Here is a 21,497-nt window from a genome sequence, read left to right on the forward strand (position 1 = left end):
CAGAAAATTTAGACTAAACGAAGGTTCCACCGAGATTCGAACTCGGATCGCTGGATTCAGAGTCCAGAGTGCTAACCGTTACACCATGGAACCAGACAGGAGCATGGGACTCGTAAATACACTTAGCAGTACTCTGACATAATTCAGACACTTCCTACTTGCATTTTTTAACCTAATTGATACGATCGAGCATTATAAAACTTAATCTGGGCAATGTTTGCAGTTGCAGCCGATGGCTGCATTTCTGTGCGTCTATATGGCCGCGCTGAGTAGCTGTGTGTGGAAACGAAAGACAGGGACGGAGCTAAAGCAATCAGTACGAATAACAAAGTAAGCAGAGCCTCTGGTAGCTCAGTTGGTAGAGCGGTGGACTGTAGTGGAGGATTCACAGTTATCCATAGGTCGCTGGTTCAAATCCGGCCCAGAGGACTGTTTTTCTAATCTCACGAGCAAAGAGGCTCCAGAGCATGCCCACTCGGTCAGAACCTCCCTATGTTTTAAACCTATTTTAAAGGAAATTCATTTGCTCAGCTTGTAATAGCTAGTTGATAATCATGGGATTCTTAGCCTCCGTAGGATAATGATAATTCTTCGAATTATCTTAAAATTGCTTGCTCTTACAGGCATTACTCGTTTAATGTGCTATATAGGTCACATAGTCGCACCAATATTCAGCCGTTTCATAGACGTCTCGTTATTTACACAAACGTAGGAACTAAATCCCTGAGCCTATCACTGCTACTTCCTCGGCGAGAAACGCTTATTACAGAAAATTTAGACTAAACGAAGGTTCCACCGAGATTCGAACTCGGATCGCTGGATTCAGAGTCCAGAGTGCTAACCGTTACACCATGGAACCAGTCAGGAGCATGGGACTCGTAAATACACTTAGCAGTACTCTGACATAATTCAGAGACTTCCTACTTGCATTTTTTAACCTAATTGATACGATCGAGCATTATAAAACTTAATCTGGGCAATGTTTGCAGTTGCAGCCGATGGCTGCATTTCTGTGCGTCTATATGGCCGCGCTGAGTAGCTGTGTGTGGAAACGAAAGACAGGGACGGAGCTAAAGCAATCAGTACGAATAACAAAGTAAGCAGAGCCTCTGGTAGCTCAGTTGGTAGAGCGGTGGACTGTAGTGGAGGATTCACAGTTATCCATAGGTCGCTGGTTCAAATCCGGCCCAGAGGACTGTTTTTCTAATCTCACGAGCAAAGAGGCTCCAGAGCATGCCCACTCGGTCAGAACCTCCCTATGTTTTAAACCTATTTTAAAGGAAATTCATTTGCTCAGCTTGTAATAGCTAGTTGATAATCATGGGATTCTTAGCCTCCGTAGGATAATGATAATTCTTCGAATTATCTTAAAATTGCTTGCTCTTACAGGCATTACTCGTTTAATGTGCTATATAGGTCACATAGTCGCACCAATATTCAGCCGTTTCATAGACGTCTCGTTATTTACACAAACGTAGGAACTAAATCCCTGAGCCTATCACTGCTACTTCCTCGGCGAGAAACGCTTATTACAGAAAATTTAGACTAAACGAAGGTTCCACCGAGATTCGAACTCGGATCGCTGGATTCAGAGTCCAGAGTGCTAACCGTTACACCATGGAACCAGACAGGAGCATGGGACTCGTAAATACACTTAGCAGTACTCTGACATAATTCAGACACTTCCTACTTGCATTTTTTAACCTAATTGATACGATCGAGCATTATAAAACTTAATCTGGGCAATGTTTGCAGTTGCAGCCGATGGCTGCATTTCTGTGCGTCTATATGGCCGCGCTGAGTAGCTGTGTGTGGAAACGAAAGACAGGGACGGAGCTAAAGCAATCAGTACGAATAACAAAGTAAGCAGAGCCTCTGGTAGCTCAGTTGGTAGAGCGGTGGACTGTAGTGGAGGATTCACAGTTATCCATAGGTCGCTGGTTCAAATCCGGCCCAGAGGACTGTTTTTCTAATCTCACGAGCAAAGAGGCTCCAGAGCATGCCCACTCGGTCAGAACCTCCCTATGTTTTAAACCTATTTTAAAGGAAATTCATTTGCTCAGCTTGTAATAGCTAGTTGATAATCATGGGATTCTTAGCCTCCGTAGGATAATGATAATTCTTCGAATTATCTTAAAATTGCTTGCTCTTACAGGCATTACTCGTTTAATGTGCTATATAGGTCACATAGTCGCACCAATATTCAGCCGTTTCATAGACGTCTCGTTATTTACACAAACGTAGGAACTAAATCCCTGAGCCTATCACTGCTACTTCCTCGGCGAGAAACGCTTATTACAGAAAATTTAGACTAAACGAAGGTTCCACCGAGATTCGAACTCGGATCGCTGGATTCAGAGTCCAGAGTGCTAACCGTTACACCATGGAACCAGACAGGAGCATGGGACTCGTAAATACACTTAGCAGTACTCTGACATAATTCAGACACTTCCTACTTGCATTTTTTAACCTAATTGATACGATCGAGCATTATAAAACTTAATCTGGGCAATGTTTGCAGTTGCAGCCGATGGCTGCATTTCTGTGCGTCTATATGGCCGCGCTGAGTAGCTGTGTGTGGAAACGAAAGACAGGGACGGAGCTAAAGCAATCAGTACGAATAACAAAGTAAGCAGAGCCTCTGGTAGCTCAGTTGGTAGAGCGGTGGACTGTAGTGGAGGATTCACAGTTATCCATAGGTCGCTGGTTCAAATCCGGCCCAGAGGACTGTTTTTCTAATCTCACGAGCAAAGAGGCTCCAGAGCATGCCCACTCGGTCAGAACCTCCCTATGTTTTAAACCTATTTTAAAGGAAATTCATTTGCTCAGCTTGTAATAGCTAGTTGATAATCATGGGATTCTTAGCCTCCGTAGGATAATGATAATTCTTCGAATTATCTTAAAATTGCTTGCTCTTACAGGCATTACTCGTTTAATGTGCTATATAGGTCACATAGTCGCACCAATATTCAGCCGTTTCATAGACGTCTCGTTATTTACACAAACGTAGGAACTAAATCCCTGAGCCTATCACTGCTACTTCCTCGGCGAGAAACGCTTATTACAGAAAATTTAGACTAAACGAAGGTTCCACCGAGATTCGAACACGGATCGCTGGATTCAGAGTCCAGAGTGCTAACCGTTACACCATGGAACCAGACAGGAGCATGGGACTCGTAAATACACTTAGCAGTACTCTGACATAATTCAGACACTTCCTACTTGCATTTTTTAACCTAATTGATACGATCGAGCATTATAAAACTTAATCTGGGCAATGTTTGCAGTTGCAGCCGATGGCTGCATTTCTGTGCGTCTATATGGCCGCGCTGAGTAGCTGTGTGTGGAAACGAAAGACAGGGACGGAGCTAAAGCAATCATTACGAATAACAAAGTAAGCAGAGCCTCTGGTAGCTCAGTTGGTAGAGCGGTGGACTGTAGTGGAGGATTCACAGTTATCCGTAGATCGCTGGTTCAAATCCGGCCCAGAGGACTGTTTTTCTAATCTCACGAGCAAAGAGGCTCCAGAGCATGCCCACTCGGTCAGAACCTCCCTATGTTTTAAACCTATTTTAAAGGAAATTCATTTGCTCAGCTTGTAATAGCTAGTTGATAATCATGGGATTCTTAGCCTCCGTAGGATAATGATAATTCTTCGAATTATCTTAAAATTGCTTGCTCTTACAGGCATTACTCGTTTAATGTGCTATATAGGTCACATAGTCGCACCAATATTCAGCCGTTTCATAGACGTCTCGTTATTTACACAAACGTAGGAACTAAATCCCTGAGCCTATCACTGCTACTTCCTCGGCGAGAAACGCTTATTACAGAAAATTTAGACTAAACGAAGGTTCCACCGAGATTCGAACTCGGATCGCTGGATTCAGAGTCCAGAGTGCTAACCGTTACACCATGGAACCAGACAGGAGCATGGGACTCGTAAATACACTTAGCAGTACTCTGACATAATTCAGACACTTCCTACTTGCATTTTTTAACCTAATTGATACGATCGAGCATTATAAAACTTAATGCCCACTCGGTCAGAACCTCCCTATGTTTTAAACCTATTTTAAAGGAAATTCATTTGCTCAGCTTGTAATAGCTAGTTGATAATCATGGGATTCTTAGCCTCCGTAGGTTAATGATAATTCTTCGAATTATCTTAAAATTGCTTGCTCTTACAGGCATTACTCGTTTAATGTGCTATATAGGTCACATAGTCGCACCAATATTCAGCCGTTTCATAGACGTCTCGTTATTTACACAAACGTAGGAACTAAATCCCTGAGCCTATCACTGCTACTTCCTCAGCGAGAAACGCTTATTACAGAAAATTTAGACTAAACGAAGGTTCCACCGAGATTCGAACTCGGATCGCTGGATTCAGAGTGCAGAGTGCTAACCGTTACACCATGGAACCAGACAGGAGCATGGGACTCGTAAATACACTTAGCAGTACTCTGACATAATTCAGACACTTCCTACTTGCATTTTTTAACCTAATTGATACGATCGAGCATTATAAAACTTAATCTGGGCAATGTTTGCAGTTGCAGCCGATGGCTGCATTTCTGTGCGTCTATATGGCCGCGCTGAGTAGCTGTGTGTGGAAACGAAAGACAGGGACGGAGCTAAAGCAATCAGTACGAATAACAAAGTAAGCAGAGCCTCTGGTAGCTCAGTTGGTAGAGCGGTGGACTGTAGTGGAGGATTCACAGTTATCCATAGGTCGCTGGTTCAAATCCGGCCCAGAGGACTGTTTTTCTAATCTCACGAGCAAAGAGGCTCCAGAGCATGCCCACTCGGTCAGAACCTCCCTATGTTTTAAACCTATTTTAAAGGAAATTCATTTGCTCAGCTTGTAATAGCTAGTTGATAATCATGGGATTCTTAGCCTCCGTAGGATAATGATAATTCTTCGAATTATCTTAAAATTGCTTGCTCTTACAGGCATTACTCGTTTAATGTGCTATATAGGTCACATAGTCGCACCAATATTCAGCCGTTTCATAGACGTCTCGTTATTTACACAAACGTAGGAACTAAATCCCTGAGCCTATCACTGCTACTTCCTCGGCGAGAAACGCTTATTACAGAAAATTTAGACTAAACGAAGGTTCCACCGAGATTCGAACTCGGATCGCTGGATTCAGAGTCCAGAGTGCTAACCGTTACACCATGGAACCAGACAGGAGCATGGGACTCGTAAATACACTTAGCAGTACTCTGACATAATTCAGACACTTCCTACTTGCATTTTTTAACCTAATTGATACGATCGAGCATTATAAAACTTAATCTGGGCAATGTTTGCAGTTGCAGCCGATGGCTGCATTTCTGTGCGTCTATATGGCCGCGCTGAGTAGCTGTGTGTGGAAACGAAAGACAGGGACGGAGCTAAAGCAATCAGTACGAATAACAAAGTAAGCAGAGCCTCTGGTAGCTCAGTTGGTAGAGCGGTGGACTGTAGTGGAGGATTCACAGTTATCCATAGGTCGCTGGTTCAAATCCGGCCCAGAGGACTGTTTTTCTAATCTCACGAGCAAAGAGGCTCCAGAGCATGCCCACTCGGTCAGAACCTCCCTATGTTTTAAACCTATTTTAAAGGAAATTCATTTGCTCAGCTTGTAATAGCTAGTTGATAATCATGGGATTCTTAGCCTCCGTAGGATAATGATAATTCTTCGAATTATCTTAAAATTGCTTGCTCTTACAGGCATTACTCGTTTAATGTGCTATATAGGTCACATAGTCGCACCAATATTCAGCCGTTTCATAGACGTCTCGTTATTTACACAAACGTAGGAACTAAATCCCTGAGCCTATCACTGCTACTTCCTCGGCGAGAAACGCTTATTACAGAAAATTTAGACTAAACGAAGGTTCCACCGAGATTCGAACTCGGATCGCTGGATTCAGAGTCCAGAGTGCTAACCGTTACACCATGGAACCAGACAGGAGCATGGGACTCGTAAATACACTTAGCAGTACTCTGACATAATTCAGACACTTCCTACTTGCATTTTTTAACCTAATTGATACGATCGAGCATTATAAAACTTAATCTGGGCAATGTTTGCAGTTGCAGCCGATGGCTGCATTTCTGTGCGTCTATATGGCCGCGCTGAGTAGCTGTGTGTGGAAACGAAAGACAGGGACGGAGCTAAAGCAATCAGTACGAATAACAAAGTAAGCAGAGCCTCTGGTAGCTCAGTTGGTAGAGCGGTGGACTGTAGTGGAGGATTCACAGTTATCCATAGGTCGCTGGTTCAAATCCGGCCCAGAGGACTGTTTTTCTAATCTCACGAGCAAAGAGGCTCCAGAGCATGCCCACTCGGTCAGAACCTCCCTATGTTTTAAACCTATTTTAAAGGAAATTCATTTGCTCAGCTTGTAATAGCTAGTTGATAATCATGGGATTCTTAGCCTCCGTAGGATAATGATAATTCTTCGAATTATCTTAAAATTGCTTGCTCTTACAGGCATTACTCGTTTAATGTGCTATATAGGTCACATAGTCGCACCAATATTCAGCCGTTTCATAGACGTCTCGTTATTTACACAAACGTAGGAACTAAATCCCTGAGCCTATCACTGCTACTTCCTCGGCGAGAAACGCTTATTACAGAAAATTTAGACTAAACGAAGGTTCCACCGAGATTCGAACTCGGATCGCTGGATTCAGAGTCCAGAGTGCTAACCGTTACACCATGGAACCAGACAGGAGCATGGGACTCGTAAATACACTTAGCAGTACTCTGACATAATTCAGACACTTCCTACTTGCATTTTTTAACCTAATTGATACGATCGAGCATTATAAAACTTAATCTGGGCAATGTTTGCAGTTGCAGCCGATGGCTGCATTTCTGTGCGTCTATATGGCCGCGCTGAGTAGCTGTGTGTGGAAACGAAAGACAGCGACGGAGCTAAAGCAATCAGTACGAATAACAAAGTAAGCAGAGCCTCTGGTAGCTCAGTTGGTAGAGCGGTGGACTGTAGTGGAGGATTCACAGTTATCCATAGGTCGCTGGTTCACATCCGGCCCAGAGGACTGTTTTTCTAATCTCACGAGCAAAGAGGCTCCAGAGCATGCCCACTCGGTCAGAACCTCCCTATGTTTTAAACCTATTTTAAAGGAAATTCATTTGCTCAGCTTGTAATAGCTAGTTGATAATCATGGGATTCTTAGCCTCCGTAGGATAATGATAATTCTTCGAATTATCTTAAAATTGCTTGCTCTTACAGGCATTACTCGTTTAATGTGCTATATAGGTCACATAGTCGCACCAATATTCAGCCGTTTCATAGACGTCTCGTTATTTACACAAACGTAGGAACTAAATCCCTGAGCCTATCACTGCTACTTCCTCGGCGAGAAACGCTTATTACAGAAAATTTAGACTAAACGAAGGTTCCACCGAGATTCGAACTCGGATCGCTGGATTCAGAGTCCAGAGTGCTAACCGTTACAACATGGAACCAGACAGGAGCATGGGACTCGTAAATACACTTAGCAGTACTCTGACATAATTCAGACACTTCCTACTTGCATTTTTTAACCTAATTGATACGATCGAGCATTATAAAACTTAATCTGGGCAATGTTTGCAGTTGCAGCCGATGGCTGCATTTCTGTGCGTCTATATGGCCGCGCTGAGTAGCTGTGTGTGGAAACGAAAGACTGGGACGGAGCTAAAGCAATCAGTACGATTATCAAAGTAAGCAGAGCTTCTGGTAGCTCAGTTGGTAGAGCGGTGGACTGTAGTGGAGGATTCACAGTTATCCGTAGGTCGCTGGTTCAAATCCGGCCCAGAGGACTGTTTTTCTAATCTCACGAGCAAAGAGGCTCCAGAGCATGCCCACTCGGTCAGAACCTCCCTATGTTTTAAACCTATTTTAAAGGAAATTCATTTGCTCAGCTTGTAATAGCTAGTTGATAATCATGGGATTCTTAGCCTCCGTAGGATAATGATAATTCTTCGAATTATCTTAAAATTGCTTGCTCTTACAGGCATTACTCGTTTAATGTGCTATATAGGTCACATAGTCGCACCAATATTCAGCCGTTTCATAGACGTCTCGTTATTTACACAAACGTAGGAACTAAATCCCTGAGCCTATCACTGCTACTTCCTCGGCGAGAAACGCTTATTACAGAAAATTTAGACTAAACGAAGGTTCCACCGAGATTCGAACTCGGATCGCTGGATTCAGAGTCCAGAGTGCTAACCGTTACACCATGGAACCAGACAGGAGCATGGGACTCGTAAATACACTTAGCAGTACTCTGACATAATTCAGACACTTCCTACTTGCATTTTTTAACCTAATTGATACGATCGAGCATTATAAAACTTAATCTGGGCAATGTTTGCAGTTGCAGCCGATGGCTGCATTTCTGTGCGTCTATATGGCCGCGCTGAGTAGCTGTGTGTGGAAACGAAAGACAGGGACGGAGCTAAAGCAATCAGTACGAATAACAAAATAAGCAGAGCCTCTGGTAGCTCAGTTGGTAGAGCGGTGGACTGTAGTGGAGGATTCACAGTTATCCATAGGTCGCTGGTTCAAATCCGGCCCAGAGGACTGTTTTTCTAATCTCACGAGCGAAGAGGCTCCAGAGCATGCCCACTCGGTCAGAACCTCCCTATGTTTTAAACCTATTTTAAAGGAAATTCATTTGCTCAGCTTGTAATAGCTAGTTGATAATCATGGGATTCTTAGCCTCCGTAGGATAATGATAATTCTTCGAATTATCTTAAAATTGCTTGCTCTTACAGGCATTACTCGTTTAATGTGCTATATAGGTCACATAGTCGCACCAATATTCAGCCGTTTCATAGACGTCTCGTTATTTACACAAACGTAGGAACTAAATCCCTGAGCCTATCACTGCTACTTCCTCGGCGAGAAACGCTTATTACAGAAAATTTAGACTAAACGAAGGTTCCACCGAGATTCGAACTCGGATCGCTGGATTCAGAGTCCAGAGTGCTAACCGTTACACCATGGAACCAGACAGGAGCATGGGACTCGTAAATACACTTAGCAGTACTCTGACATAATTCAGACACTTCCTACTTGCATTTTTTAACCTAATTGATACGATCGAGCATTATAAAACTTAATGCCCACTCGGTCAGAACCTCCCTATGTTTTAAACCTATTTTAAAGGAAATTCATTTGCTCAGCTTGTAATAGCTAGTTGATAATCATGGGATTCTTAGCCTCCGTAGGATAATGATAATTCTTCGAATTATCTTAAAATTGCTTGCTCTTACAGGCATTACTCGTTTAATGTGTTATATAGTTCACATAGTCACACCAATATTCAGCCGTTTCATAGACGTCTCGTTATTTACACAAACGTAGGAACTAAATCCCTGAGCCTATCACTGCTACTTCCTCGGCGAGAAACGCTTATTACAGAAAATTTAGACTAAACGAAGGTTCCACCGAGATTCGAACTCGGATCGCTGGATTCAGAGTCCAGAGTGCTAACCGTTACACCATGGAACCAGACAGGAGCATGGGACTCGTAAATACACTTAGCAGTACTCTGACATAATTCAGACACTTCCTACTTGCATTTTTTAACCTAATTGATACGATCGAGCATTATAAAACTTAATCTGGGCAATGTTTGCAGTTGCAGCCGATGGCTGCATTTCTGTGCGTCTATATGGCCGCGCTGAGTAGCTGTGTGTGGAAACGAAAGACAGCGACGGAGCTAAAGCAATCAGTACGAATAACAAAGTAAGCAGAGCCTCTGGTAGCTCAGTTGGTAGAGCGGTGGACTGTAGTGGAGGATTCACAGTTATCCATAGGTCGCTGGTTCAAATCCGGCCCAGAGGACTGTTTTTCTAATCTCACGAGCAAAGAGGCTCCAGAGCATGCCCGCTCGGTCAGAACCTCCCTATGTTTTAAACCTATTTTAAAGGAAATTCATTTGCTCAGCTTGTAATAGCTAGTTGATAATCATGGGATTCTTAGCCTCCGTAGGATAATGATAATTCTTCGAATTATCTTAAAATTGCTTGCTCTTACAGGCATTACTCGTTTAATGTGCTATATAGGTCACATAGTCGCACCAATATTCAGCCGTTTCATAGACGTCTCGTTATTTACACAAACGTAGGAACTAAATCCCTGAGCCTATCACTGCTACTTCCTCGGCGAGAAACGCTTATTACAGAAAATTTAGACTAAACGAAGGTTCCACCGAGATTCGAACTCGGTTCGCTGGATTCAGAGTCCAGAGTGCTAACCGTTACACCATGGAACCAGACAGGAGCATGGGACTCGTAAATACACTTAGCAGTACTCTGACATAATTCAGACACTTCCTACTTGCATTTTTTAACCTAATTGATACGATCGAGCATTATAAAACTTAATCTGGGCAATGTTTGCAGTTGCAGCCGATGGCTGCATTTCTGTGCGTCTATATGGCCGCGCTGAGTAGCTGTGTGTGGAAACGAAAGACAGGGACGGAGCTAAAGCAATCAGTACGAATAACAAAGTAAGCAGAGCCTCTGGTAGCTCAGTTGGTAGAGCGGTGGACTGTAGTGGAGGATTCACAGTTATCCATAGGTCGCTGGTTCAAATCCGGCCCAGAGGACTGTTTTTCTAATCTCACGAGCAAAGAGGCTCCAGAGCATGCCCACTCGGTCAGAACCTCCCTATGTTTTAAACCTATTTTAAAGGAAATTCATTTGCTCAGCTTGTAATAGCTAGTTGATAATCATGGGATTCTTAGCCTCCGTAGGATAATGATAATTCTTCGAATTATCTTAAAATTGCTTGCTCTTACAGGCATTACTCGTTTAATGTGCTATATAGGTCACATAGTCGCACCAATATTCAGCCGTTTCATAGACGTCTCGTTATTTACACAAACGTAGGAACTAAATCCCTGAGCCTATCACTGCTACTTCCTCGGCGAGAAACGCTTATTACAGAAAATTTAGACTAAACGAAGGTTCCACCGAGATTCGAACTCGGATCGCTGGATTCAGAGTCCAGAGTGCTAACCGTTACACCATGGAACCAGACAGGAGCATGGGACTCGTAAATACACTTAGCAGTACTCTGACATAATTCAGACACTTCCTACTTGCATTATTTAACCTAATTGATACGATCGAGCATTATAAAACTTAATCTGGGCAATGTTTGCAGTTGCAGCCGATGGCTGCATTTCTGTGCGTCTATATGGCCGCGCTGAGTAGCTGTGTGTGGAAACGAAAGACAGGGACGCAGCTAAAGCAATCAGTACGAATAACAAAGTAAGCAGAGCCTCTGGTAGCTCAGTTGGTAGAGCGGTGGACTGTAGTGGAGGATTCACAGTTATCCATAGGTCGCTGGTTCAAATCCGGCCCAGAGGACTGTTTTTCTAATCTCACGAGCAAAGAGGCTCCAGAGCATGCCCACTCGGTCAGAACCTCCCTATGTTTTAAACCTATTTTAAAGGAAATTCATTTGCTCAGCTTGTAATAGCTAGTTGATAATCATGGGATTCTTAGCCTCCGTAGGATAATGATAATTCTTCGAATTATCTTAAAATTGCTTGCTCTTACAGGCATTACTCGTTTAATGTGCTATATAGGTCACATAGTCGCACCAATATTCAGCCGTTTCATAGACGTCTCGTTATTTACACAAACGTAGGAACTAAATCCCTGAGCCTATCACTGCTACTTCCTCGGCGAGAAACGCTTATTACAGAAAATTTAGACTAAACGAAGGTTCCACCGAGATTCGAACTCGGATCGCTGGATTCAGAGTCCAGAGTGCTAACCGTTACACCATGGAACCAGACAGGAGCATGGGACTCGTAAATACACTTAGCAGTACTCTGACATAATTCAGACACTTCCTACTTGCATTTTTTAACCTAATTGATACGATCGAGCATTATAAAACTTAATCTGGGCAATGTTTGCAGTTGCAGCCGATGGCTGCATTTCTGTGCGTCTATATGGCCGCGCTGAGTAGCTGTGTGTGGAAACGAAAGACAGGGACGGAGCTAAAGCAGTCAGTACGAATAACAAAGTAAGCAGAGCCTCTGGTAGCTCAGTTGGTAGAGCGGTGGACTGTAGTGGAGGATTCACAGTTATCCATAGGTCGCTGGTTCAAATCCGGCCCAGAGGACTGTTTTTCTAATCTCACGAGCAAAGAGGCTCCAGAGCATGCCCACTCGGTCAGAACCTCCCTATGTTTTAAACCTATTTTAAAGGAAATTCATTTGCTCAGCTTGTAATAGCTAGTTGATAATCATGGGATTCTTAGCCTCCGTAGGATAATGATAATTCTTCGAATTATCTTAAAATTGCTTTGCTCTTACAGGCATTACTCGTTTAATGTGCTACATAGGTCACATAGTCGCACCAATATTCAGCCGTTTCATAGACGTCTCGTTATTTACACAAACGTAGGAACTGAATCCCTGAGCCTATCACTGCTACTTCCTCGGCGAGAAACGCTTATTACAGAAAATTTAGACTAAACGAAGGTTCCACCGAGATTCGATCTCGGATCGCTGGATTCAGAGGCCAGAGTGCTAACCGTTACACCATGGAACCAGACAGGAGCATGGGACTCGTAAATACACTTAGCAGTACTCTGACATAATTCAGACACTTCCTACTTGCATTTTTTAACCTAATTGATACGATCGAGCATTATAAAACTTAATCTGGGCAATGTTTGCAGTTGCAGCCGATGGCTGCATTTCTGTGCGTCTATATGGCCGCGCTGAGTAGCTGTGTGTGGAAACGAAAGACAGGGACGGAGCTAAAGCAATCAGTACGAATAACAAAGTAAGCAGAGCCTCTGGTAGATCAGTCGTGCTCAGGCACTCGGCCAGTGCACATCGCGCGGTGACGGGCGGTAGCGTGGGCCAGTGTTTACGTCGTGAGCAGTGCTGCGGTGGAGAGCTGAGCAGCGTGTGCGAGCGCTGTTAACGTTTGTTTCTGTACCACTGTTGTAAGTAAGATGTCGACAATTAACAGAGCGAACGGCGTTCAATGTGTTTTCGATCGTGCTGCCTTGCGACCGACGGCTTTTGAAATCCATGAGTGGATTTTTGAGGATCTGAAATTGCCGGAAGATATAGTCGACACGTTCCAGTTGGACTTTGTGCAGTACTCGTTATTTATCAAATTTATTTCGAGTGACACTTATGAGAAATTCGTTGAGGAGCATGCTGGTGTGAGACCATTTCGTCATAATGATGGCAGTATTAGTAACGTCCGAATCGTGCCTTCGGGATACGGAGTGAGAACCGTCAGGGTATTTAATGTGCCACCCGAGTGCCCTAATGATCTGATTGCACGTTCTCTGTCACTGTACGGCGCTGTTTTGTCAGTTACCAATGAAAAATGGTCGAGTGCATATCGCTACCAAGTTAACAGCGGGGTGCGAAGTATACGTGTCGACTTAAAAAAGCATATACCTTCGTATGTTGCCATTGGCGGCTGTCGTGCACAGGTAACTTACATTGGACAACCCCCTACCTGTTCCATCTGCCATTCAACGGAACATCTGCGGATGAACTGTACACGTCGACGTCCATTTCAACTTCCACGGGAACATCCTGCAGACGCTAGTGAAAAGCTTGTTCCGCTATTGAGTGAGGTAGTCGCGGGGACGGTACCACCACCTCGGCAGCCGGAACGTGTTAGCGATGCGGAGATGCCAGTTCAGGTGGAATGCAGTGCCAAAGACATTCGCGGTAGGACGGATGTCGATCCGGCACCGTCATCCTCACCGGGGCAGTTACCGCTGGATACCAACGATGCCCCAGCCACCTCTGAAACTAAGCCGTCTGAGATACAGGAGCGGGTGCAGATCAGTTTGCCTGAGCCACCCCTATCGGTAGAGACCGCAGCAGAATCGAAGAAAGGCCGTCGAAGGAGAAGCAAAGGGCATCGTAGCAAAGAGGAAAAGTCGGATGATTTGCGACCCGTACACGTGTCAGAAAGTGGCAGCGAGTCTGAACCTCAATCTTCTTGCTCCGTGCGAGGCGAGGACACAGCGAGGCAAGAACGCATTCGAGAACAAACAAAACACCTGAAGGCACTACTGAGTGCTGAGAGGGAACAGAGCACTGTAACGGCAAAGAGGAAGAGCGAACAGAGTAGCGAGCAGCTGCAGCAGCGCTCCCGCAGGCACTCGCTGACGTCAGTCGCAGCCCCGCGTGGTGGCCAGGCGGACGCGACCACGCTGACAGACTCAGCCGGCGGTGGCGGGCAGGGCGGTGCGCGCACCGCGCAGCACCCCGACAGCAATGAGCCGTGGTGGCGGCAGGACGAGGAGATGCAGCAGTAGCTGCTCTCGCGCATGACCATCGCGCTGCGACATTGCCACTCTCTGACCCGTCATTGGTTTTGACATTTCGTTTCGTACTCCAGACGTTCCCAACGAGTTTGATACAACGCCGTCGAGAAGGACGATCCAACACAGAGCGCATTGTCCTCTGAACCATCATGTGCGATAGCCAAACCTACAACGTTACCACACTTAACGTCAATAGAATTCAAAGTGCGGTGAAACTCCGTTCGCTAACTGATTTCTTGTATGGTACCAGCGTTGACATTGCCCTCCTACAGGAGGTAGTCACAGTCTTAGAAGTGCCCGGTTACGTTCTCATTGATAACATCAATCTCCAGGATGCTGTAGGCACTGCCATACTTCTGCGCGACGGTATACCTTTTACGGATGTGCAGCGGCTGCCTAGTGGTCGTGGCATTTCTCTTCGAGTGAATGGTGTGCAGATTGTTAATGTGTACGCCCCCTCAGGTAGCACTCATAAGAGAGATCGCTCAACATTTTATAAAAACGAGGTTCCCATTCTTCTTAGCGCTTATCGTGCACATCTCATCCTCGGTGGTGACTTCAATTGTGTGCTCAACGATGGAGACCAAACTCCTAACACGAACAGATGTATCGAACTTGAACATTTAATTCGTGGCATGCGTCTTCACGATACATGGCAACAACTGCACGGTGAACGGGTAGCGTACACCTACGTAACCAGTCATTCTGCCAGTCGGCTGGATAGGATCTATGTGTCCGAGGCCCTCCAGCGACACGCTGTGAACTGTGACATAGCTCCTGTCAACATCTCCGACCATTGTGCGTATCAGTGTTACCTTAACCTACACCGTCAGCAAATATACCGCGGGAAAGGCTACTGGAAATTGAATGTCAGCCTTCTGCAGGATGCCCAACTTGAAGAGGAGGTGAACATAACGTGGCAACAGCTCCAGCGGCAACGTCGTCGTTACGATAGCGCTGTCCAGTGGTGGACTCAGTGTGCTAAGCCTAAATTACGCCTCACCCTCATGAGTTACGCCCGACAAAAAAGCTTTTGGCAGAAACAGACTATTGAGTTTTATTATCGCTGTTTGAGAGAACTGTACAGTCACGCTACCAATCCTTCTCGCGATATCGACATAAAGATCAAACGATATAAAGCGAAAATCACGGCGATACAACGCCAACGAATGCAAGGCATCATCGTGCGAGCCCACCCCAAGGACGTTGCCGCCGAAGAACGGGCCTCTCTGTACCACATCCTGAGAACGACGAAACGGTGTAAGGCCATGTTGATTGAAGCCGTCGTTGATGACGCTGAGAATGCCATCACGAAGCAACGTGACATCATCTCGCACGTCTACGACTATTATAGTCAACTTTACAAGAAGCAAGCCGTTGATGAAAACTCGTGCGACGATTTTCTTAGGACGTTGAACTGTCGCTTGTCACAACAGGATAATGAAAATCTGGAATCTCTTTTCACAGAGGACGAAATCCGACTGGCGGTCCACAGTGCAAAGAAAGGGAAGTCACCAGGACCCGACGGTCTCAGCGCTGAGTTTTACCAGCGTTACTGGAACCTCCTCGGTCCGACATTCCTCCAGATAGCGAATGAACTCTGGCACCTGGAAGTTATACCCAAGGCATTTACGGAAGGTATCATCCTGCCCTTACCGAAAAAAGGGAACAGCAGGAAGGTCGAAAACATGCGACCCATCACACTCCTGAATGCCGATTTCAAAATCATCACCAGATCGATTAAGCTAAGGATGCAAACCGTTATGCACAAGGTTTTGGGCAGTTACCAATACAGTGCAGTGCAAGGCCGAAGTGCAATTTCAGCAGCCTGCGATTTGAGGGACATCATCTGTTCGTATGCTGTAACCAAAGGACAGGGCGCTCTGATCTTTCTAGATTTTGAGAAGGCTTATGACCGTGTACGTCATGACTTCCTCTTTAAAAGCATGGAGAAACTAGGATTTGGACTTCATATCATAGAATTAATTCGCAAACTTACTACAAACGCCTCCTCACGGATTCTCATTAATGGCCATTTTACAAAAGAAGTTTCCATTGAGCAATCCGTCCGCCAAGGATGTCCTCTGTCAATGATTTTGTACGCCATTGCAGTGGAGCCGCTACTGAACAACTTGGCGCATAGCGGGATCGGACTTAGCGTCGAGTCTGTCACGATCCCATGCATTGCGTATGCTGACGATATATGCGTAACTGTGTCATCATCGCAACAACTTCTGTCAGCGGGAACTCTTTTACAAACATTCACGTTTCTTTCAGGAGCAATACTCAACAGAACTAAAACCACAGCTTTGCAGATCGGTGGCGGTATCGGAGACATATCCCATGTTACCTGGTGCAAGGTCAAGGATTCTCACACAACCCTCGGTGTTACCTTTGAGGCCAAACCAGACAAATTCCTGACGAAGAACTGGTCACACATGCTTAATAAATTACGTGCTGCTTTGATACTTCACTCCGACCGTGACTTGAACATACTACAGAAAGTTAAGACCATCGAGATCGCCATCACGAGCAAGATGACTTATTTGGCGCAAATTCTTCCAATCTCCGACCATCTAGCCAAGAGTATACAACAAGCGTTATGTTGGTTTGTTTTTAGGGGGCACATTTTCAAAGTTCAATTCGACACCTTAACCTTACCTTCGTTCAAAGGTGGCCTTAACCTCATCAAAGTACACAAAAAATGTGTCACCCTGCTCCTAAATCGCATCAGGAAGGAGTTCCGTACCCGGAGGACCAGTATCATCACCAACCTCATTCAGCGGTGGAAGCCTCATAGCCTTGACCCACCCGTTAATATCGCCAGCATTCCACTTTGTTACCGACATGTGCGACTGTACTACATGGAAATGAGCTACATTCGACATAACATCGTCGATAACGGAAGCCTGACGAACAGGAAGCTTTATGGCCTTCTCACGACAACAAACCACAGGAATCGTCTCGAAGAAAAACATCCACATACACATTGGAGTATAGTATGGCGGAATGTGCACAGCGACGTGTTACCGTCACGCGTCATAGCCGACTGGTATCTAACAGTCAACGATAAAGTAGCAACGAATGAAAAGCTACATAAAATTGGCCTTCATCCAACGCCCAACTGTGACGCATGCGGAAGGGTCGATACGCTTCTTCATAGGTTCACGTGCGGACATGCAGCAGAAATTACTACATTTCTTCGTCAACGATTGTCGGTGATAGACCGTACGACACCCTGTGGTGTAGATCCTTTAGAGATCTTTCAGCCACAAAAACTGAGATATCCACGAGCCAAAAACAACGCTGCAACGTGGATCATGGGCCACACAGCATCGTTTATTATGCAGAATAGGCATGCTACTTTCCTCGACTATTATTCTTACATAGAAATTGAACACTTTAAAATGAGACAACATTGTGACTACAGGAGGATATTTGGAAATATGCTGAACATCATAATTAACGGTTAGATGTTTCAAATACTATATTTCGGATCGCAGAGGTTGCCAGTGACCTGTATGTATGAATCCCATTTGTTTCCTGGGACTTCAGTTCTTGTCGGAAATTTACGATACTATTCAGATGCTCACCAATGCAGAAGGCATTTTTTCTTTCCCATTTTCGTTTTCACATTTCCCTTCTCTCGCAGAGCAGCGGAGCAACTTACCTTCACTTATGAAGTGATAGTCTTTTGTGCACCACAAAAATTTCTGTTTACTATTTGCACAAAAAAAAATAAATAAATAAATAAATAAAAATAAAAATTTAAAAAAAATAAAAAAAAAAAGTTGGTAGAGCAAAAAAAAAAAAAATAAAAAAAAAAGGTTGGTAGAGCGGTGGACTGTAGTGGAGGATTCACAGTTATCCATAGGTCCCTGGTTCAAATCCGGCCCAGAGGACTGTTTTTCTAATCTCACGAGCAAAGAGGCTCCAGAGCATGCCCACTCGGTCAGAACCTCCCTATGTTTTAAACCTATTTTAAAGGAAATTCATTTGCTCAGCTTGTAATAGCTAGTTGATAATCATGGGATTCTTAGCCTCCGTAGGATAATGATAATTCTTCGAATTATCTTAAAATTGCTTGCTCTTACAGGCATTACTCGTTTAATGTGCTATATAGGTCACATAGTCGCACCAATATTCAGCCGTTTCATAGACGTCTCGTTATTTACACAAACGTAGGAACTAAATCCCTGAGCCTATCACTGCTACTTCCTCGGCGAGAAACGCTTATTACAGAAAATTTAGACTAAACGAAGGTTTATAAAATAAATAAAATAAAATCAAATAAAATATTAATTATTTTAATGTTAATTATTCTGTATGATGGTGATTGTAATTGTAATTGATATTTGCTTATCTGGATAATTATTCGGTATCAGACGCTTGACAATGGCTTTTTCGTAAAGGCAATGTTACTCGTAGTTGACCGTGAAATAAAATTGAAATAATCGGACTTCGTAGTTAAATCGTTTCCAAAGACTGCTGCGGTAGGTGCGGACTCATAATCTAAATCTCAATATTACAATAATTTGCCAGCCATGCCAAAACGTCGTACAGAGGTGATTGTCTACTAAACATAAAAAAGTTACACTGTTAGTTAAATCAGATATATTCAATGAATAAGCCTACAGTTCATAATCCTACTTACTTTTATAAATATAAATTCTTTACAGAATCGAGTGCCTAGTGTGGTTGCAACTCGCAGTAATTTTCTATAACATGAAATATGGCGGTGTGCCAGACAATAAAATAAAATACGTGCTTCTCGCACCACTTCAACCAGAGCTCTCCCTTTTCTTAATCAAACATATGAGTAACGTAATTGTGCTTTTGTTTTATCAGCGACACAGCGCTGCAGTTGTGTGCCATAGGCTTTATTTATTTGTCACTGATTATTTATTTAATTAATATTTCGCGTTTCCGAGGAAACTCACGCTCGGCATGCAAATGTGCCTTTATATTGCCCCCTGAATTGCGAGGCGAAAGGACACACCTGCAGGCGAGCAATTCACCTAAAGGCACAAGAAAATCTAAGTTATCTACAACTATTTACATGACCTACACATTATACACATTATATACAAACTTTGAATGACGCGGGTGCCCCGTAAAAGTTCTTATGTTGGCAGATAGAGTGCGCGCATGCGCAAAAGCGTCTGTGTGACTGCCGTTATGTCGTACAGTTAGATCACGCGGCACAGTATTGCAGTTCATATTGTTCGTGTGCGCGCGTTTCTCAGTCGTTGCACCAAGAAAATATTCAACCAAGATTACATATGAAGACTACATTCTATGACAGGTAACTTAGTTTTAAATTTACAATATTCGTTATAACACAATACAGCTTAGATTGTTGAATGTTCTTAGTTACATAGTATTGTTTTGAAATACTTCAAAGAAAAATGTCCGTATGTTTCAGGTGCGTTGACCTATACACATCGTGTCGTTATCACAGTTCATATTCATCTGCTGCACAATAATTTTTTACAGGTTAGTATCGTCGTGGTAAAGTTTTTTGATCACAGTAACATCGTTGTATAACAACGTGATTAATACATAAGCGTGTCCATTTCCTATTTTCATTATAGTCGTTGTGATGCAGTTCGTTGTGAGTAAAAGCATTGCTTATTACAGATCAGACGTGACCCGCCGAGTAATTGGTCCACGTGCAGTTCGTTTTTTACATTCCGTGGAAGCTTGGTTGCAGAACCTCGGACGGCACATAGCTGGCGTCGATCCTTGGACAGTCCAGGTAAGAGTGTCCGTCACATTTCGAGAACATTTCATTCCCTGAAGTTCCAACCAAAATTCTTCCACCCGTCGTGTTGTTTTCTGGACAGGCACTTTGTGTCCATTTAATCCAGTTAACATCTTGAAGTTAGGTACTGTAGTAATGTCACTAGACGATGCACGAATTATGCACTTCACATTTTCAGTTTTTTGCTGAATATAGCTCACCTAAATGTTCGTAGTTATTAATCAAGGAAATTGTTCATCGCGTTTACATAGGTACGATGCATAATGAATGGCATTAACCGTTTTCTTCACATAGGTTTCTGCGTAGTTGCAGAGTTAGTAATGTTCGTTAATGTTCGTGAACAGAGGTTCACTATGCAATGTCTTTTGGCACTCGTTTTGTTCAAATTTTTACATGATACATCAGTTTAAAAAAAAAAGTAATTATACATACACACGTCACATATTTTCTTAGTATAAACATAATACAGTTGCACATAAACATGTTTACATCATCATTACATCGCTATAGGTTATTACATTGTGTCACATTTGATTACATGAATTGCAGATATTTACGTCCTCTTTATCGGTTTTGTGATGTCACCTGAAATTAAGATAGGTTAGACACAACATTCATTACATCAGTAGGCAAGACCAGGCGTTTTCACTACTCAATAAATATTCAAAATAGTAAGAGAGAGAAAATGTTCGATTCCTCGCGTTTTGTGCGTGTGTGTAGAGTGTCTGTGTGGCCTTGACTACTGGTAGATGCTTTTCGTGTTGAGAGATGTGCGTCTAATCTATTCCTCAAAGTAAAAGATCGCTTCACAGATGACGTCTGTCAGTTCGTCAGGTGTCATACCAAGTCAGTGGTACCTACAGTCACAAATGTTCCGTGAAAAATTAATATATCATTCACTGCTATGTAATCATAAATTTTACTTTAATATTCAGTCTTCTCGGTGGAGCCGCGGCGTTGAAAGAAAAGTTCTTCTGTCTTCAACTGCGACTCTGGAACGCTGAAATGAAAATTTCTATACTACTTATTATCTGTGTTGTAACGAGTTGCTTAGCAATGTTTTGATGGGTATGACTTTGACATTATTCAGCATGAAATGCTCTAAGATCTCGGTGTGCGTATAGCCCAATAATTTTTGTTAGTTCTACGATGTTGTAACAGATACGCACCAGGGTGCGGTATGTTAACAATTATATAAGGTCCTTCATATAGCAGACGCCACTTAGCGTTGCGTCGTTTGAGTGCAACAGATTTATGATGAGTACGAAGTAGTACAAGCATTCCTACCTCGAATTTTTGTTTTCTTTTTATTATGTTTCTGTGATGTTTGTTTCGTATTTGTGCGTGATGTGTCAATGTAGTCAATACTTCTTTTATTTTCTGTTCA

At 43.5% G+C, this 21,497-nt stretch overlaps 33 non-coding genes across 33 annotated transcripts; 15 read left to right on the forward strand and 18 right to left on the reverse strand.

Annotated features, from left to right (window-relative positions):
- Positions 1–21: 21 nt before the first annotated feature.
- On the reverse strand, positions 22–93 carry Trnaq-cug (transfer RNA glutamine (anticodon CUG)). The gene has a single exon. It is a non-coding gene; the product is annotated as a tRNA-Gln (tRNA).
- Positions 94–340: 247 nt separating this feature from the next.
- On the forward strand, positions 341–429 carry Trnay-gua (transfer RNA tyrosine (anticodon GUA)). The gene is given in 2 exon segments: positions 341–377; positions 394–429. It is a non-coding gene; the product is annotated as a tRNA-Tyr (tRNA).
- Positions 430–787: 358 nt separating this feature from the next.
- On the reverse strand, positions 788–859 carry Trnaq-cug (transfer RNA glutamine (anticodon CUG)). The gene has a single exon. It is a non-coding gene; the product is annotated as a tRNA-Gln (tRNA).
- Positions 860–1,106: 247 nt separating this feature from the next.
- On the forward strand, positions 1,107–1,195 carry Trnay-gua (transfer RNA tyrosine (anticodon GUA)). Its single transcript is given in 2 exon segments — positions 1,107–1,143; positions 1,160–1,195. It is a non-coding gene; the product is annotated as a tRNA-Tyr (tRNA).
- Positions 1,196–1,553: 358 nt separating this feature from the next.
- Positions 1,554–1,625, reverse strand: Trnaq-cug (transfer RNA glutamine (anticodon CUG)). The gene has a single exon. It is a non-coding gene; the product is annotated as a tRNA-Gln (tRNA).
- A 247-nt stretch (positions 1,626–1,872) lies between these two features.
- Trnay-gua (transfer RNA tyrosine (anticodon GUA)) lies at positions 1,873–1,961 on the forward strand. The gene is given in 2 exon segments: positions 1,873–1,909; positions 1,926–1,961. It is a non-coding gene; the product is annotated as a tRNA-Tyr (tRNA).
- Positions 1,962–2,319: 358 nt separating this feature from the next.
- On the reverse strand, positions 2,320–2,391 carry Trnaq-cug (transfer RNA glutamine (anticodon CUG)). Its single transcript has one exon. It is a non-coding gene; the product is annotated as a tRNA-Gln (tRNA).
- Positions 2,392–2,638: 247 nt separating this feature from the next.
- Trnay-gua (transfer RNA tyrosine (anticodon GUA)) lies at positions 2,639–2,727 on the forward strand. The gene is given in 2 exon segments: positions 2,639–2,675; positions 2,692–2,727. It is a non-coding gene; the product is annotated as a tRNA-Tyr (tRNA).
- Positions 2,728–3,085: 358 nt separating this feature from the next.
- Trnaq-cug (transfer RNA glutamine (anticodon CUG)) lies at positions 3,086–3,157 on the reverse strand. The gene has a single exon. It is a non-coding gene; the product is annotated as a tRNA-Gln (tRNA).
- A 247-nt stretch (positions 3,158–3,404) lies between these two features.
- On the forward strand, positions 3,405–3,493 carry Trnay-gua (transfer RNA tyrosine (anticodon GUA)). The gene is given in 2 exon segments: positions 3,405–3,441; positions 3,458–3,493. It is a non-coding gene; the product is annotated as a tRNA-Tyr (tRNA).
- A 358-nt stretch (positions 3,494–3,851) lies between these two features.
- On the reverse strand, positions 3,852–3,923 carry Trnaq-cug (transfer RNA glutamine (anticodon CUG)). Its single transcript has one exon. It is a non-coding gene; the product is annotated as a tRNA-Gln (tRNA).
- Positions 3,924–4,354: 431 nt separating this feature from the next.
- On the reverse strand, positions 4,355–4,426 carry Trnaq-cug (transfer RNA glutamine (anticodon CUG)). The gene has a single exon. It is a non-coding gene; the product is annotated as a tRNA-Gln (tRNA).
- Positions 4,427–4,673: 247 nt separating this feature from the next.
- Positions 4,674–4,762, forward strand: Trnay-gua (transfer RNA tyrosine (anticodon GUA)). The gene is given in 2 exon segments: positions 4,674–4,710; positions 4,727–4,762. It is a non-coding gene; the product is annotated as a tRNA-Tyr (tRNA).
- A 358-nt stretch (positions 4,763–5,120) lies between these two features.
- On the reverse strand, positions 5,121–5,192 carry Trnaq-cug (transfer RNA glutamine (anticodon CUG)). Its single transcript has one exon. It is a non-coding gene; the product is annotated as a tRNA-Gln (tRNA).
- A 247-nt stretch (positions 5,193–5,439) lies between these two features.
- On the forward strand, positions 5,440–5,528 carry Trnay-gua (transfer RNA tyrosine (anticodon GUA)). The gene is given in 2 exon segments: positions 5,440–5,476; positions 5,493–5,528. It is a non-coding gene; the product is annotated as a tRNA-Tyr (tRNA).
- A 358-nt stretch (positions 5,529–5,886) lies between these two features.
- Positions 5,887–5,958, reverse strand: Trnaq-cug (transfer RNA glutamine (anticodon CUG)). The gene has a single exon. It is a non-coding gene; the product is annotated as a tRNA-Gln (tRNA).
- A 247-nt stretch (positions 5,959–6,205) lies between these two features.
- On the forward strand, positions 6,206–6,294 carry Trnay-gua (transfer RNA tyrosine (anticodon GUA)). The gene is given in 2 exon segments: positions 6,206–6,242; positions 6,259–6,294. It is a non-coding gene; the product is annotated as a tRNA-Tyr (tRNA).
- Positions 6,295–6,652: 358 nt separating this feature from the next.
- Trnaq-cug (transfer RNA glutamine (anticodon CUG)) lies at positions 6,653–6,724 on the reverse strand. Its single transcript has one exon. It is a non-coding gene; the product is annotated as a tRNA-Gln (tRNA).
- A 247-nt stretch (positions 6,725–6,971) lies between these two features.
- Positions 6,972–7,060, forward strand: Trnay-gua (transfer RNA tyrosine (anticodon GUA)). Its single transcript is given in 2 exon segments — positions 6,972–7,008; positions 7,025–7,060. It is a non-coding gene; the product is annotated as a tRNA-Tyr (tRNA).
- Positions 7,061–7,418: 358 nt separating this feature from the next.
- Trnaq-cug (transfer RNA glutamine (anticodon CUG)) lies at positions 7,419–7,490 on the reverse strand. Its single transcript has one exon. It is a non-coding gene; the product is annotated as a tRNA-Gln (tRNA).
- Positions 7,491–7,737: 247 nt separating this feature from the next.
- On the forward strand, positions 7,738–7,826 carry Trnay-gua (transfer RNA tyrosine (anticodon GUA)). The gene is given in 2 exon segments: positions 7,738–7,774; positions 7,791–7,826. It is a non-coding gene; the product is annotated as a tRNA-Tyr (tRNA).
- A 358-nt stretch (positions 7,827–8,184) lies between these two features.
- Positions 8,185–8,256, reverse strand: Trnaq-cug (transfer RNA glutamine (anticodon CUG)). The gene has a single exon. It is a non-coding gene; the product is annotated as a tRNA-Gln (tRNA).
- A 247-nt stretch (positions 8,257–8,503) lies between these two features.
- On the forward strand, positions 8,504–8,592 carry Trnay-gua (transfer RNA tyrosine (anticodon GUA)). Its single transcript is given in 2 exon segments — positions 8,504–8,540; positions 8,557–8,592. It is a non-coding gene; the product is annotated as a tRNA-Tyr (tRNA).
- A 358-nt stretch (positions 8,593–8,950) lies between these two features.
- On the reverse strand, positions 8,951–9,022 carry Trnaq-cug (transfer RNA glutamine (anticodon CUG)). The gene has a single exon. It is a non-coding gene; the product is annotated as a tRNA-Gln (tRNA).
- Positions 9,023–9,453: 431 nt separating this feature from the next.
- On the reverse strand, positions 9,454–9,525 carry Trnaq-cug (transfer RNA glutamine (anticodon CUG)). The gene has a single exon. It is a non-coding gene; the product is annotated as a tRNA-Gln (tRNA).
- Positions 9,526–9,772: 247 nt separating this feature from the next.
- Positions 9,773–9,861, forward strand: Trnay-gua (transfer RNA tyrosine (anticodon GUA)). Its single transcript is given in 2 exon segments — positions 9,773–9,809; positions 9,826–9,861. It is a non-coding gene; the product is annotated as a tRNA-Tyr (tRNA).
- Positions 9,862–10,219: 358 nt separating this feature from the next.
- Positions 10,220–10,291, reverse strand: Trnaq-cug (transfer RNA glutamine (anticodon CUG)). Its single transcript has one exon. It is a non-coding gene; the product is annotated as a tRNA-Gln (tRNA).
- A 247-nt stretch (positions 10,292–10,538) lies between these two features.
- On the forward strand, positions 10,539–10,627 carry Trnay-gua (transfer RNA tyrosine (anticodon GUA)). Its single transcript is given in 2 exon segments — positions 10,539–10,575; positions 10,592–10,627. It is a non-coding gene; the product is annotated as a tRNA-Tyr (tRNA).
- A 358-nt stretch (positions 10,628–10,985) lies between these two features.
- On the reverse strand, positions 10,986–11,057 carry Trnaq-cug (transfer RNA glutamine (anticodon CUG)). Its single transcript has one exon. It is a non-coding gene; the product is annotated as a tRNA-Gln (tRNA).
- Positions 11,058–11,304: 247 nt separating this feature from the next.
- Positions 11,305–11,393, forward strand: Trnay-gua (transfer RNA tyrosine (anticodon GUA)). Its single transcript is given in 2 exon segments — positions 11,305–11,341; positions 11,358–11,393. It is a non-coding gene; the product is annotated as a tRNA-Tyr (tRNA).
- Positions 11,394–11,751: 358 nt separating this feature from the next.
- Positions 11,752–11,823, reverse strand: Trnaq-cug (transfer RNA glutamine (anticodon CUG)). Its single transcript has one exon. It is a non-coding gene; the product is annotated as a tRNA-Gln (tRNA).
- Positions 11,824–12,070: 247 nt separating this feature from the next.
- Positions 12,071–12,159, forward strand: Trnay-gua (transfer RNA tyrosine (anticodon GUA)). The gene is given in 2 exon segments: positions 12,071–12,107; positions 12,124–12,159. It is a non-coding gene; the product is annotated as a tRNA-Tyr (tRNA).
- Positions 12,160–12,518: 359 nt separating this feature from the next.
- Positions 12,519–12,590, reverse strand: Trnaq-cug (transfer RNA glutamine (anticodon CUG)). The gene has a single exon. It is a non-coding gene; the product is annotated as a tRNA-Gln (tRNA).
- Between the last annotated feature and the right edge of the window lie 8,907 nt (positions 12,591–21,497).

Source organism: Schistocerca cancellata, chromosome 2 (assembly GCF_023864275.1).
Source record: "Schistocerca cancellata isolate TAMUIC-IGC-003103 chromosome 2, iqSchCanc2.1, whole genome shotgun sequence".
In the NCBI taxonomy this organism is placed as follows: Eukaryota; Metazoa; Arthropoda; class Insecta; order Orthoptera; family Acrididae; genus Schistocerca; species Schistocerca cancellata.